Here is a 13,702-nt window from a genome sequence, read left to right on the forward strand (position 1 = left end):
CTTTTGTATATTTTGTAATCACTTCTATCCATTGTTTTAGTTATCCTAAATCTATAGTTAGGGAAGGTCATCAGCGTATTGAGACAATTTTTCCTCCTCTCTGCCTATCATTACATTTTTAATTTCTTTCTCTTGTCTTATTGCTCTTTCTAGCAAGTGTAGAATGATGGCAAAATATAGCAGAGAAATTGCATATCTTAGCTTTTCTTCTGTATTTTATTGGTAGTTTCTAGTGTTTCTCTATTGTATAACATCCTAGCTTTTATTTTACATAGTTTTTTTTGTCATATTAAAACCAGTTTTTCTATTCCTATTTTTTGTAGTTTTGTAAAAAACATCAATGAGTAGTGTATTTTTTTCAAAGGCTTTTTCTGTAGCTATTGAAATAAACATGTGCCTTTGGATGTTTTTGTTTTTTTAATATGGCTACCAATGTTAATAGTTTTCCCACAGTTGAATCATTCTTACATCCCTAATATGAATCAATTTTGATAATAATGAATGCCTTCTAAAAGATATATTGCTTTAGTTTCTTTTGGTCAGGATTTTATTTAAAATTTTTAAATTGATATTTATTAATGATGTTCCTTTCCTGTTTTAGGAACTGAGATTTTATTTGTCTCATAAATGGAGTTTGACAGAAAAATTGCTTTCTCACTTTTTAAAAAAAATTGAGGCAATTGGGGTTAAGTGGCTTGCCCAAGATCACACAGCTAGTAAGTGTTAAGTGTCTGAGGCTGAATTTGAACTCAGGTACTCCTGATTCCAGGGCCGTTGTGCTATCCACTGTGCCACCAGCTGCCCTCTCACTTTTTGAGAATAATCTGTGTAAAACATGTAACCCCAATCTCCAGGCTCATTAGTATAACACTCTTCTTATCAGTGGAGATCTATCATGTCCCTTAACCTCTTTGGACACATCTATTTGGGTGAGATCTTAGAGACTTTTGGGAAACTTCCCTTAGGATGAGATCTAAGACTTTATCTTGGTTGAGTAGAGTTCTTACTTTCAGTTGGAGAGTTCCTTCACTCTTTGTTGTCTAGTATATATTCTGGTTTCTCTGATTTATGTTTGCTATCAAATTGGATAAATGGGTTTCTCTGATATACATGTGTTTATTGTGGAATTTGAATTTGGTGGGAAGGAAGTCATGTAACATATAAAACTTAAGGTCATCCTGTTCCTTTCCCCATTAAAGAAACAGTAATCAGAAGTTAGACTGAACCTGAAAAAAACACATTCCTTAGAAAAATATGATTTAAGTGAGCAAATAGATATAGTTCTAGGCTGATATCCCCATCCAAAGTGAACAGAGTTGTCAACCTCTGGCCCCAATTTCTTTTTGCTCTTGGCAGGAATTTAAGGATGGGGTGAGAAGAAGCTAGATATATCAATTCTGCCTCCCTTCAAGCCACACAATGACCCCCAATGCTTAATGTGGAGGACAACCCTCACAATATGTAGGTGTTTTTTTCTTAAAAAGCTTTAGAATTCTCCTACATGTCCATCTGTTTCTTTCTGCTATGAATCTCCTCTGGAGAGAGGACTGGCCCCACTTGGGTTTTAGTATGCAGCCACAAACTCTAGTATCTCACCCCGATTTCACCATTGGTTCTCCTCTTTTCCTTCATGTGACTAGGCTGCATATGAATCTGTTACTTTTTATATGGTTAGGGAGAAGACAAGAAGGATGTTCTAGAAGGAATCTTTGCAGCCTTCGGTGTCCCTATCTAGAGTCAGGCTCCAGTCAGAAGGTAGCAAGTGTAACGACTGGAATAATGCCACCTTCTGGAGACTTACTGCAGGACGCTCTGCCATGATGAGAGGCGTCTGAGGGCAAGACATGTGGCTCTTTGGCGTCAGGAAGTGACGTTTGCTTGTGGGTGGAAGAGGGGGTGAGTCTGGCACTCTCACTCTGTTTCGTGAGGACTCTGGTTGAGAGTGGAGCTAGGAATGCTCTCTCCCTTTAATAGATAGATGAATCTAGGCCTCTCTCTCTCTCTTTACCAAATTCTTATTCTCCTTAATAAATGCTTAAAAGTCTAACACTTGCTAAAGCTTATAATTTATTGGTGACCACTCATTAGATATTTTAGACAGATTAGCTAGAATTTTTGCCCCTTATACATGTTTTCAGGCCTGTCCTGTTTCCCTTCCTTCTCACATGGTTGGGTATATCCGTTGTTTTCTACTCATGGAGTTTGGGACAGGCAGGCTGGAAATAAGGCATGCTGGTAAAGTCAGGAGGATCTCAAGATGGGCTCTAGGCACAAGATCCTGGGTCAGTTTGTGCATCCTTGCCTGGAGTAGAGATGTTGGAGTGGAGGTGCTGAATAAACACTTCAAGGATTATACTACATTAATTCATGAGGATTTTTATCTTGTCAGGGTTCTCTCTCCTTTGTCCTTTGAATTTAGTTGTATTAATTCTAGATTTGCATAGATCTAAGGTGGGATGTATGTGTGAAATTTTAGTCCCCCCTCCTTTTTTTTAGTATTAGAGAGTTAAAGGAGTCTGGTGAAACTGAGTAATTTGGACACATGAACAAGAACTCTTTTTTTTTTTTTTTTTGGTGAGGCAATTGGGGTTAAGTGACTTGCCCAGGGTCACATAGCTAGTAAGTGTTAAGTGTCTGAGGTTGGATTTGAACTCAGGTCCTCCTGACTCCACTGTGCCACCTAGCTGCCCTAAACCAGAACTCTTGCTGTCATTTTAATATAGTATTCTTTCTTTTCTTATTCTGTATCCTTTAATATTCAGAATTTTCATACCAGAAGTGTTTTGCAGGAATGGAAAATGATGAGTCATAATGAAGACTACATGAGATCTCTGCTGCCAGGCCACTAATAAAATCGAATTAAGAGTGGAAAGCATTTGAATTCCATATATATATATATATATATATATATATATATATATATATATAATATACAACTGAGTACAGTTTTGTACTAGCTTTAAGGGGAATCTTTAATTCCTTCAGTCCAGAATAATTCTGCTTGAGAATTCATAGAACATTTATTAAATATTTGAGCACCAGAAACAGGATATTTATGTCATCAGATTGCTGGTCATATCCGTCTTTACTGAGTACTTGCTTCTTCCAACTTTATAAAATCCCAAAATTAGAGAAAAAGGAATTATCCATTAGATATGAGGTAATTACAGCTGAATTCACAAGATAAGAAGACAGAACTACTACACAAGTTAAAATCCTCATTAATTAACACTAAAGAAACCTAATACTTTGAACTCTCATTTGCTATTCCCATTTCTAACCCACTCTCCACTCCAGGGCAGTGAGCCAGAAGAAATTCTCAGGCTTTTGACTCAAGGTTTGGCTGTAGAGATTACTGTCTGTTCACTCCATGAAAATGACTAGTCCTGAATTCCCCGTCACCCTACAAGACAAAGCAGACAGTGATTCTCCCCAGACATGAAAGGCGTAGCAACTGTGGGAGGAGGGTAGTAAGACATCGGTAGTGGGTTTAGGGAATTTTTGGAGCTCAGAGGCTTAGCCTAGAAGGAAAAGGGAACTGGAAGCTCAAGCTTGACCCTTCCCAGAGTTTATTCAGTTACATCTGTATTATCCAGGCTGAGTCTGAGGCTACCCAGCAAATCAGCCTCAATAGTAACCCAGGTCACTAGCACACAAAGCCAATAGAGAGTATCCCAAAAGCTGAAGAAAAAAATAAAAAGATGAATACCTCAGATTTGGTTTTGGTTTTTTTTTTGCTTGGTAAATGGGAGAAGGATGAGAAATAACACTGTACATGTGCTTTTATAGGATCATAGAATTCTATAGTTTGAGCTGAAAAAGACCTTAGAGACCAGAGAGTCCAACTCTTGATTTTTTTTTTTTTTTTTAGTGAGGCAATTGTGGTTAAGTGACTTGCCCAGGGTCACACAGCTAGTAAGTGTCAAGTGTCTGAGGCTGGATTTGAACTCAGGCCCTCCTGATTCCAGGGCTGGTGCTCTATCCACTGCACCACCTAGCTGCCCCAAACTCTTGATTTTTACAGATGAAGAAAGTGAGGCACAGAGAGATAAAGTGAATTGACCCGGTTAATAAGGCTTTAGTGTTTTTAGTGGGATTTGAATACAGATCTTCCTGATTTCAATTCCATTGACAGCATGCCATATTACCTCTTCTGTGTCTGTGGTGGGTCTACAGATGGCGTAGGCTAGGAGCTCCCTTGACAATGTGAAGTTTCCCCCCTCCCCTAATTTATGCTCTACTTTTCAGCTCACTGAAGGCCCAGGGAGAAGCCAGCAACAAGTACTGTCTACCTACTTCCAGATGGGTTGGGGAGTAGCACAGGAAAGAAAGGAGAATGGCCCAGGTAGGCTTCCTTCCTTTCTTTTTTATTTTTTAAATATTATTTTCATTTTTTAAATTCATGGAATAAAATAAGCATTTTTATGAGTATAATAAAAAGGATGATTACACACAAAACCACAAAGCTATTGTGTACAACTTGCTATTCCTTTTAAACATAAATTAAACTTATCATGTAAATTTAATTTTTTCTCTTCCCCTTACCCAAACTAGAGATGGCTACCATTAACAATAGTTCATTTCCAGGGGCAGCTAGGTGGCGCAGTGGATAGAGCACTGGCCCTGGAGTCTGGAGGACCTGAGTTCAAATCCAGCCTCAGACATGATACTTACAAGCTGTGTGATCTTGGGCAAGTCACTTAACCCCAATTGCCTCCCCCCAAAATGAACAAACAAACAATAGTTCATTTCTATGACCCTTTTAACCATAGTTCTCTGATTGGTACAAAAATGACAGGCTTCTTGATGGGCTGCATTCAGAAGGCAGGAGGTATTAGTGTCTTCTGACATCAAATTTGTCTGCCTTTTGGTGGGGAATGGTCAGGGTGAACTTAGGAAGAAGAATACCTGTATTAATTATATTAATTGAAAAATGTTTGGTTAAAAATGACATATTTCCTTTATTATCTTAATAACTTCAGCAGCAGATAAGCTGATTTTAAATTTTTTATATTAACCTTAAGTGTTTGTTATTATATCTCAGTATCAGCAGTGCAAAATAACCCAGTTGATCTAAAGACTTAGTGTATGAAGCAGGGATGGACATAATCCTGGCACTCAGATTTTAAATCAGTCTGCAAGTTAACTAGAATGTTCCTCAGCAAAATCCTTTTCTTTTTCTCTACAGAGGGGGAAAAAAAGCAAACTTCAGAAAGGCTTATAGAAGAGAGGAGAGAGCAGTTAACTTCAAGTGTTTTTCAAAGTAATAGATTTCTCAATTTTGGGATACTCATTTATAACAGCTACTGAGTCACTTGTCACCAATATGACTCAGACCTGTCACTAAAGGTCTCTTTTTCAATATCTAGCAAAGATAAGAGTCTTTATTGGAGGCCACTAGAGACTCCTGCGGTGTGATTATATGTGCTTGGTCTAATTGTGATTTAACACTACTAATGTTAGCTACAAGTCAATGACCATGACATATCAGAAGTAGTTCCCATGCTTTTTCAATCATCAAGGGATATTTGAAATAATATTTTTTTTGCCACTCCTCTTCTTGTGAGAAGGAAGAAAATACATTCCATATCAATTAGCCCCAAATGAGCTTACTTGTCCACTTCTAGCGGTGTTTGGTTCATTGCATATTTCCCTTGCTGTTTTTTATTGTAATTATTCTAGAAATACAGTAATGTTTTTTTTTAACATAATAAAACTGTCCCTATACTATCTCTAGGTCTTAGGAAACTATAAAAAGGAACTTTGCATCTATTGATCAGGCCAATACCACTAAGCAGTTAGCCAATGTATAATTGAAGTGTGATAAAGTAAAATGTAAAATACAATTTAATAGAGCCATAGTCTTAGTAGTTTTTCAAAATAATGAACATATGCTTGCATGTTCTCCTTGAGAGCAGGGTTTCTTTCCTTTTTGCGTTTTTTTATCCCCAGTGCCTAATACGATGTCTGGCACATAGTATGTGCATGATAAAGTCATGTTGATTGATTGATATTAATGTACTGATTATGGAAAGAAATGAAAGCATGTTTTGCAGCAAAAAGAAAAATGATAATGCATTTTTATAATTTTTAAAATAAAAGTTGTCCTGGTGAAAAATGTCACCACACTGGGAAGCATATAGAAACAAATTATGCCGAGCACAGTGCTAGTACTGAACTTTTTTTTTTTTTAGCACATTTCAATATAAACATAAATCTGAGATTCTAGTCAATATTCCTAAACACTCCCCTCTGCAGATCAGTATCATTGTCACAAACTATACTTAATGACAAAATTAAAATACTCAGATACCCAGCTTTTATAAAGTGGTTTATAGAAAATTCATACTCCCTCAGTACCATTCTCCAATAGATAAGTGGTCAAAGAGTAAGAATAGTTAGATCTCCAAAGATGAAACACATACGAGCAATAACCATGAGGAAAAAAAAAGAGGTGATAACTCTAATAATCAGAAAAAAGCACATTAGAAGAATTCTTAGTCTTGAATTCCCCCAAAGATACTAAAATAGATAAGAAAAGAAAATTCTTTCTTTTCCAATTCAACAAGCATTTATTAAGAAGGGCAGCTGGGTGGCGCAGTGGATAGAGCACCAGCCCTGGAGTCAGGAGGACCTGAGTTCAAATCCGGCCTCAGACACTTAACACTTACTAGCTGTGTGACCCTGGGCAAGTCACTTAACCCCAATTGCCTCACTAACAACAACAACAAAAAAGAACCTACTACGTGTCAGGCACATTGCTAGGCATTGGGAATATGAAGACAAAAATGCTTATGTTTGACTGGAAAAATGCTACCCACAACTTTTGAATTCCATTCAATTCTTTTAAAATTGTTTATCTTTTTAACACACACACACACACACACACACATCATTCCACATTCTGAGTCCTTCACCTCTATCAGGAGATGGGTAGTGTATTTCATCATCAGTTCTCTGCAATCCTGGTTGGTCATTATACTAATAACTGTTCAACACAATAGTATTCCATCACAGTTATATTCTGTAATATGTTCATCTATCTCCCAATTTGTACATTTTTAGAGTTTGTTTTACTTAGGGATAATCCCTCTTTTAATCTACCTCAGAAACCCTCTTCTCCCCTGTGCCCTTCTATTTCCTATTGAATAAAATGTATTTCTCCATCCAACTATGTGTTGGATTCCCCTTTTCCTCACCTGTTCAAATGAGAGTGAATTTCAAGTGCCAACCACTCCTCTCCACCTTTTCCTCCTTTTTTGTGTAGCTCTCTACTTATATACCCATATTATATGAGGTAATTTCCCCTACCTTTATTTTGTTTTTCCCCTAGTATGTATTCCTCTTTCCCTCTTTCCATTCTTTTCTCAAGATCACAAAGACATAACAGAACTACTCTCAATCCTTGTCTATTTAGATTCCCTCTATGAATCTTGATGATGATAGGGCTCAGAGCTGATACATGTATAACTTCTCATATTTGAATGCAAGTAGTTTATCTTTGTTTAATTCTTTATGTTCATTCATGTTCACCTTTTAATGCTTCTCTTCGCTCCTGTGTTTGAACTTCAATGTTTCTTTGAAGTTCTGGTATTTTCATCAGGAATGCTCAGAAGTCCTCTATTTCCTTAAAAATTCATTTTCGTCTTCTAAGAATATATTATAGATAATAATATTATATTAAATTGTTACATATTATCATTCTATATGTAATATTTTATATTAATATGATATTATGGACAAGGACCCATTACCTTATGGAATATCATATTCCAAGTTCTGTGATCCATTATAGTGATGGCTGCTAAATCATGTGTGATCCTGATTGTGGCTCCTTGATACTTGATTTTTTTTTTCTTTTTTGGATGATTGTAGCATTTTATTTTATTTTGAAACTCTGGATTTTGACTATAATGTTCTTAGGAGTTTTCATTTTGTGGTTTCTTTCAGGAAGTGACCAGTTGATTCTTTCTATGCCTACTTTGCCCTCTGGTTCTAAGAGGGCAATTTTCCTTTAAGATTTCTTGAAATAGGATATTTGGGCTCTTTTCTTTTTGGTCATGGTGTTCAAATAGTCTGTGATTATTAATTTTTTTCTCAATCTATTTTCCTCAGTTGGATCAGTTATTTTTGCTATAATATAGCTTATATTTTATTTTTTTAAGTCTTTTGACTTTAATATTTCTCATTGCCTCTTGGAATAATTGGCTTCATTTGGTCCACTCTAATTTTTAGGGAGTTTGTTGCTAGGACAAGGTTTTGTACATCTTGTGCCAAGCTGTTAACTCTTGTTCAAATTCTTTCTTCCATAGCTCTTGGTGTTTTGTTTTTTTTTAATTTTTTCTCAAGTATTCTCATCCTGTTTATAAAAATTATTTAAAAATGTTAAAAAACCTCACTTAATTTCTTTTAGGAATTTTAGTTGAGTTTGTAACCGTGCTGTGTTTTTCTCTGAGGCTTTGCTTCTAGATGTTTTGGAGTTATTCTTTTCTGTATTTGTGTCTTGAGACTCTCTGCTAACATATTAGATTATTATAGTGGAGTTATTTTTGTTTGTTTGTTTGTTTGTTTCCCTGTTATTCTAGCCTATATTATGATTTTGTAACTGATGGTAGAACCGTGCCCTGCCTCACTTCTGCAAGAAATGTCTGTTTTGATCCTATTGCTGCTTCCTTGGGGTATTGAGTAATGTGTTATTCCAGGGTCTCAGGGAAAGTCTGAGGACCTGACCTGCAAGCTTTCAGTGCTCTTGAGTGAGCCCTTGAACTTTTGACACAATTGCTTTAAAAAACATCCTAATAATGCCATAGGACAATTCCTAGAGCAGCAAAATCCACAGAAGAATGTGCTAAAGTCATCTTCCAATCAAAGATGGCTTAGAAGGTTGGAAACCTCCTTCTGTGCTGAGACAGGAGTAGAACCCAACCCCACAGTCACCCTGACACAGATCCAGTTCTAGGAAGGCCTCGCCAGAGAAAGAGACACCCAGAGCCTCTGAATCAGCTGCAGTGCCAGTGTTGTCTGGAACTAAGCTTAGAGTCTGGTGAGAGGGCTGAGCCCTTGGCAGGGGGGAGATTATAGGGGTCTATGCTGGTGCTGAGGCAGAACTTGGATTTTTCACCCCTGCTGGGAACCAGGATGTAGGCTTGAGTAGCAGTCGCCCAGATGGGGGAGGGACACAGGCTCTTAGGAGCTGACAACCACAAAGCTGGTTGATTAGCAAGTTGGTCTGGGGTCATTTACTGACCAGGGAACAGGCCAGGCAAGTGAAGAACCTGTTCCTCCTTAAATCATACCACCTGGGATCTTCTGAAGCTTGGGATAATGCAGCCTGGAAACAGTACCCCACTTTAAGGAGCTAAAAGTCAGGTAAAAGAAAGGCAAGATGAGCTGCCAGAGAAAGGTGAGGACCACAGAAAGTTTCTTTAGTGACAAGGAAGATCGAGGTGCACCCTCAGAGGAAGATGTCAAATTCAGGGCCCCTATAGCTAAAGCTTCCAAGAAAAATAGAATTGGTTTCAGACCATAGAGGCACTCAAAAAGGACTTTGAAGATAAAGTTAGAGAGGTAGAGGAAAAAAATCGAAAGAGAAATGAGGTTGATGCAGGAAAGACATGAGAAAAAAGTCAACAGCTTGAAAAGCCAAATTGGATAAATGGAAAAGGAGGTACAAAAGTTCTCTGAAGAAAATAATTGACTAAGAAATAAGATTGAACAAATGGAAGGTAGTGACTTTATGAGAATCCAAGACACAATAAAGCAAATCCAAATGAATAAAAAAATAGAGGGCAACGTGAAATATCTTCTTGGGAAAACTGCTGACCTGGGAAATAGGTCCAGGAGAGATACTTTGAAAATTATTGGTGTACCTGAAAACCACTATCAAAGAAAGAGCTTAGACACCATCCTCCAAGAGATTGTGAGGGGAAATTGCCCTGATATTCTAGAAGCATAAGGTAAAATATAAATTGAAAGAATCCACTGATCATCTTGTTAAGGGCTAAAATTCTAGCTAAACTGTCTAAACTATTTAATGAGTGGTCGCCAATAAATTATAAGCTTTAGCAAGAGTTAGACTTTTAAGCATTTATTAAGGAGAATAAGAATTCGGTAAAGAGAGAGAAAAAGGCCTAGATTCCTATCTATTAAAGGGAGAGCACATTTCTAGCTCCCTTCTCCGCCAGAGTCCAGAGGAAAGAGAGCGAGACTGAGCGCCAGTCTCTTCCTTCCTCCTCCCACCAGTTCGCGTCACTTCCTGACTCCTGAAGAAAAGACTCCTGGTCTTGCCCTCAAAGACCTTCCCTTCATGGGCAGAACTCTTCTACAGCAAGTATCCAGCAGGTGGCGTTATTCCAATCGTTACAGTCCCCCCTGTTGTTCCTCAAGAAACAAAATGTTTCCTTGACGGAACAGTAAAAAGAATATAATAACTATTGCTAACTAATAATATGTGAACAACAATATAGAAAAGGAAGAGAGGAAAGTTTTGTCCAGAGGGGCGATTTTTTTTGTCCTCATGAACCGACGCTTTGACATTAGTCTTGCAAAGGGAGGGCCTCTGCAGAGAATACATGTTACAGATGGTGTATATTATAACAGAAAGAGAAAAAAAAACAACAAAAACAACAAATCAAAACTGTTCATTTAAAGTCTCTGAAAGTCTTTTCTCAGATGTCCTCTAGGTGTAGTCGTGGAATGGAAGTCTTTTCAGGGGTTGATGTGTGGATGCTGGTAATCAGCCAGGAAAATTTCCTACAAAATTGAGCTTAACACAACTTTAAAATAGCTTTGTCAATAATCAAATCAAACAATGAAAGTTCTCAAAAACATGTCTAAGGGAATTTATAATCTTAGTTGTTACACATGAAACATACGATAAAACAAAAATTGAACCATTCTTTAAAATTATAATATTACTATAGTCCCCCCCTTATGGAGGGTAATTGGGAAGACAATTGCTGCGATATTAATTATTAAAAATAATTTTTATCTTTGTTTCATCACTTTTTGCATCATCTGCCTAATTATCCTCATGCCATTATGAGAAATTAGAAAATCTAATATAATTGGTAACAGGTGTCAAGGCCAAATTCAACACTGTTATTTATCATGACACCTGAGATAATTATGGGGGTTACCATAAAAGAACAGAGAAATGATGGGATATGAGCATTCCCACACTTGAGCAATATGTACTGCCCATACAGTATGCCAGGCTTAAAATAGGTGGATGGAATATATGTCCATGCCACCAAACATATTGGAAGAAACTGAGTCAGACTTAATCAGATGCATGGGATTGAGATGTCCATGGCATCAGGCATATAGGAGGGAGCATAGAAGCCAGGTGTAGAAGTGAGATGGGTGGGATGAATACTTCCAGCCATCTGTACAATATTGTGGGGAAAAATAAAATAAAATATTAAACCAAGAGAATCCAACCTCAACATTTGTCAAAAGCCGTTCCCTCGGCCATACCTTGACTTCATGCATGTCTCCCCTCATGTGACAGTTCAGTGTCTGCTCTTGCATGTATTCCTCTTGTGATTGGATGGCATCTTGGCCAACTGGCATCTGATAACTCAGAATAAAGGCAATTAATGTCTTAAATGATAAGTTCCCATAATCCAAGTCTCATATGGATTTAAAAATTGAGGATAATAAATGATTGCAAAAAATGTGAATACATCTTGACTCAGAACACAATATATAATTATGCAACAATTTCAAATGATACCCCTTTTTTTTACTTAGTATACAATTACTTTTGTGAAAAATCAGAACATACTTAAATACAAGTTAAAGCACAACAGAATCTCAAAGAACTTTTTTTTTTTTGAAAAAAGAAAACTTTTACAAATGTTCCCCTCTTTTTTTTTTTTTTTTGGGAGTATGCTTATCAAAAATAATACTTCTAGAATCAATTTACACTTGCCATGGCAACCAATTTGCCAGGGAAATGCTTTAAAGAGTTTGATCAAATAATCAGTTGAGGAAAAAAAAATAACAAAAACAAACAACTCAGAATATGGCAGCACAATACTCCTAGAATTAACATTGTATTATGAAATCAAAACCATGTTTCAAAATTAGATAGATGAATGAATAGAAGAAAATACACGTGGAATAATAAAAGACAATGAAATTCAAACTAGGGAAATCTAAATGAATATGAATTTAATATTAATAAGAGTACTATAAAATATAAACTTGATCACATGACTATAAAAAGCTTTTACAAATATTCTCCTTGTTTTAAAAACTAAGTATAAGACACAATCTCAAAAGCATGAAAATCTCTATGAAAATAAACCCATACCATTAATTTCAAAATGTATATATAATAGCATAGAAATCCTATGTAACCTCTGAACTGACATTAATACTCTGAGTGAATTCAGAACACTTTTGATTCCGATATCTAAAATCCCCAACACTCATATCAATACCTTGCTGCTTACTTCTACATTTCTCTAAAATATATACCCTTCCATGGCAAAAGAAGCAGAGTCTTGAACTATGTTGATGGTTGTCATTCTTATTCAGCTTAAGTTTTTCTTCTTTAACCCCTTTATATTGTCTGTCAGTCTTTTCACCATACAAATGCTTTATAAGATTACTAATTAAAGACAAAAGCAGGTTAGCAAAATTATGAACAAAACAAGCATATCTGGAATTTAAAGGGCTTTCTAAGGTTGTCTCAGAAGCACAGCCAGGCTGGGAAAGGGCTGAGCCTGAAGCTGCAAATGCAGGTAGAAAAAGTTGAGCATGCGCATCAGATCTCTGGACTTCCCCGGTAGGGGAAGCAATGGGCTTGGCCATGGGAGGAGTAGAGGGTGGGGTCTGGAGAGGAGGGGAGGGACCAGCGCAATTTGAATCAGACTTGATTTTGAACTCAGGCCTGGATTCCTCTTCCCCCACTTTGCCTCCAGGTGCTAGGGGATTAAAAGCTTCTAGAGGGTGGGTCATTGCCTCCAGGCATGCAAAATTAGAGCAACAATTAGTGTTGGAACTGGGAAAAGCAGCAGGAATCTCTTCAGGTTTCTCTGAAAAAGCATGGTTGGGAGAGGGAGAGATATTTCCTCCTGTGAGTAAGTTACTGGCTCTTTTAACAAAAATAAAAAGAAAAATAGAAAATCCACAAAAACAAAGCATTAACATGATCTTATCTCCCATTTGTCTGGTTAAACAGACTAAAATCAAAAATAGGGTAATTAGGGAGTTTAAAAGGTCCATTTGAAAAAATTTAAAGGAAAACACAGCCAGTGCGCCAGTACTTAGCAGTTAAAGGGAGAGGGAGGGGAAATTTCTTACCCAACCAGCAGATCAGAAGACTGAGGGTTAGCTTTCCTCTTCGTGGTCAGCCATCTGTTAAGGGCTAAAATTCTAGCTAAACTGTCTAAACTATTTAATGAGTGGTCGCCAATAAATTATAAGCTTTAGCAAGAGTTAGACTTTTAAGCATTTATTAAGGAGAATAAGAATTCGGTAAAGAGAGAGAAAAAGGCCTAGATTCCTATCTATTAAAGGGAGAGCACATTTCTAGCTCCCTTCTCCGCCAGAGTCCAGAGGAAAGAGAGCGAGACTGAGCGCCAGTCTCTTCCTTCCTCCTCCCACCAGTTCGCGTCACTTCCTGACTCCTGAAGAAAAGACTCCTGGTCTTGCCCTCAAAGACCTTCCCTTCATGGGCAGAACTCTTCTA

This window comes from Dromiciops gliroides, chromosome 1 (assembly GCF_019393635.1).
Source record: "Dromiciops gliroides isolate mDroGli1 chromosome 1, mDroGli1.pri, whole genome shotgun sequence".
Taxonomy (NCBI): Eukaryota; Metazoa; Chordata; class Mammalia; order Microbiotheria; family Microbiotheriidae; genus Dromiciops; species Dromiciops gliroides.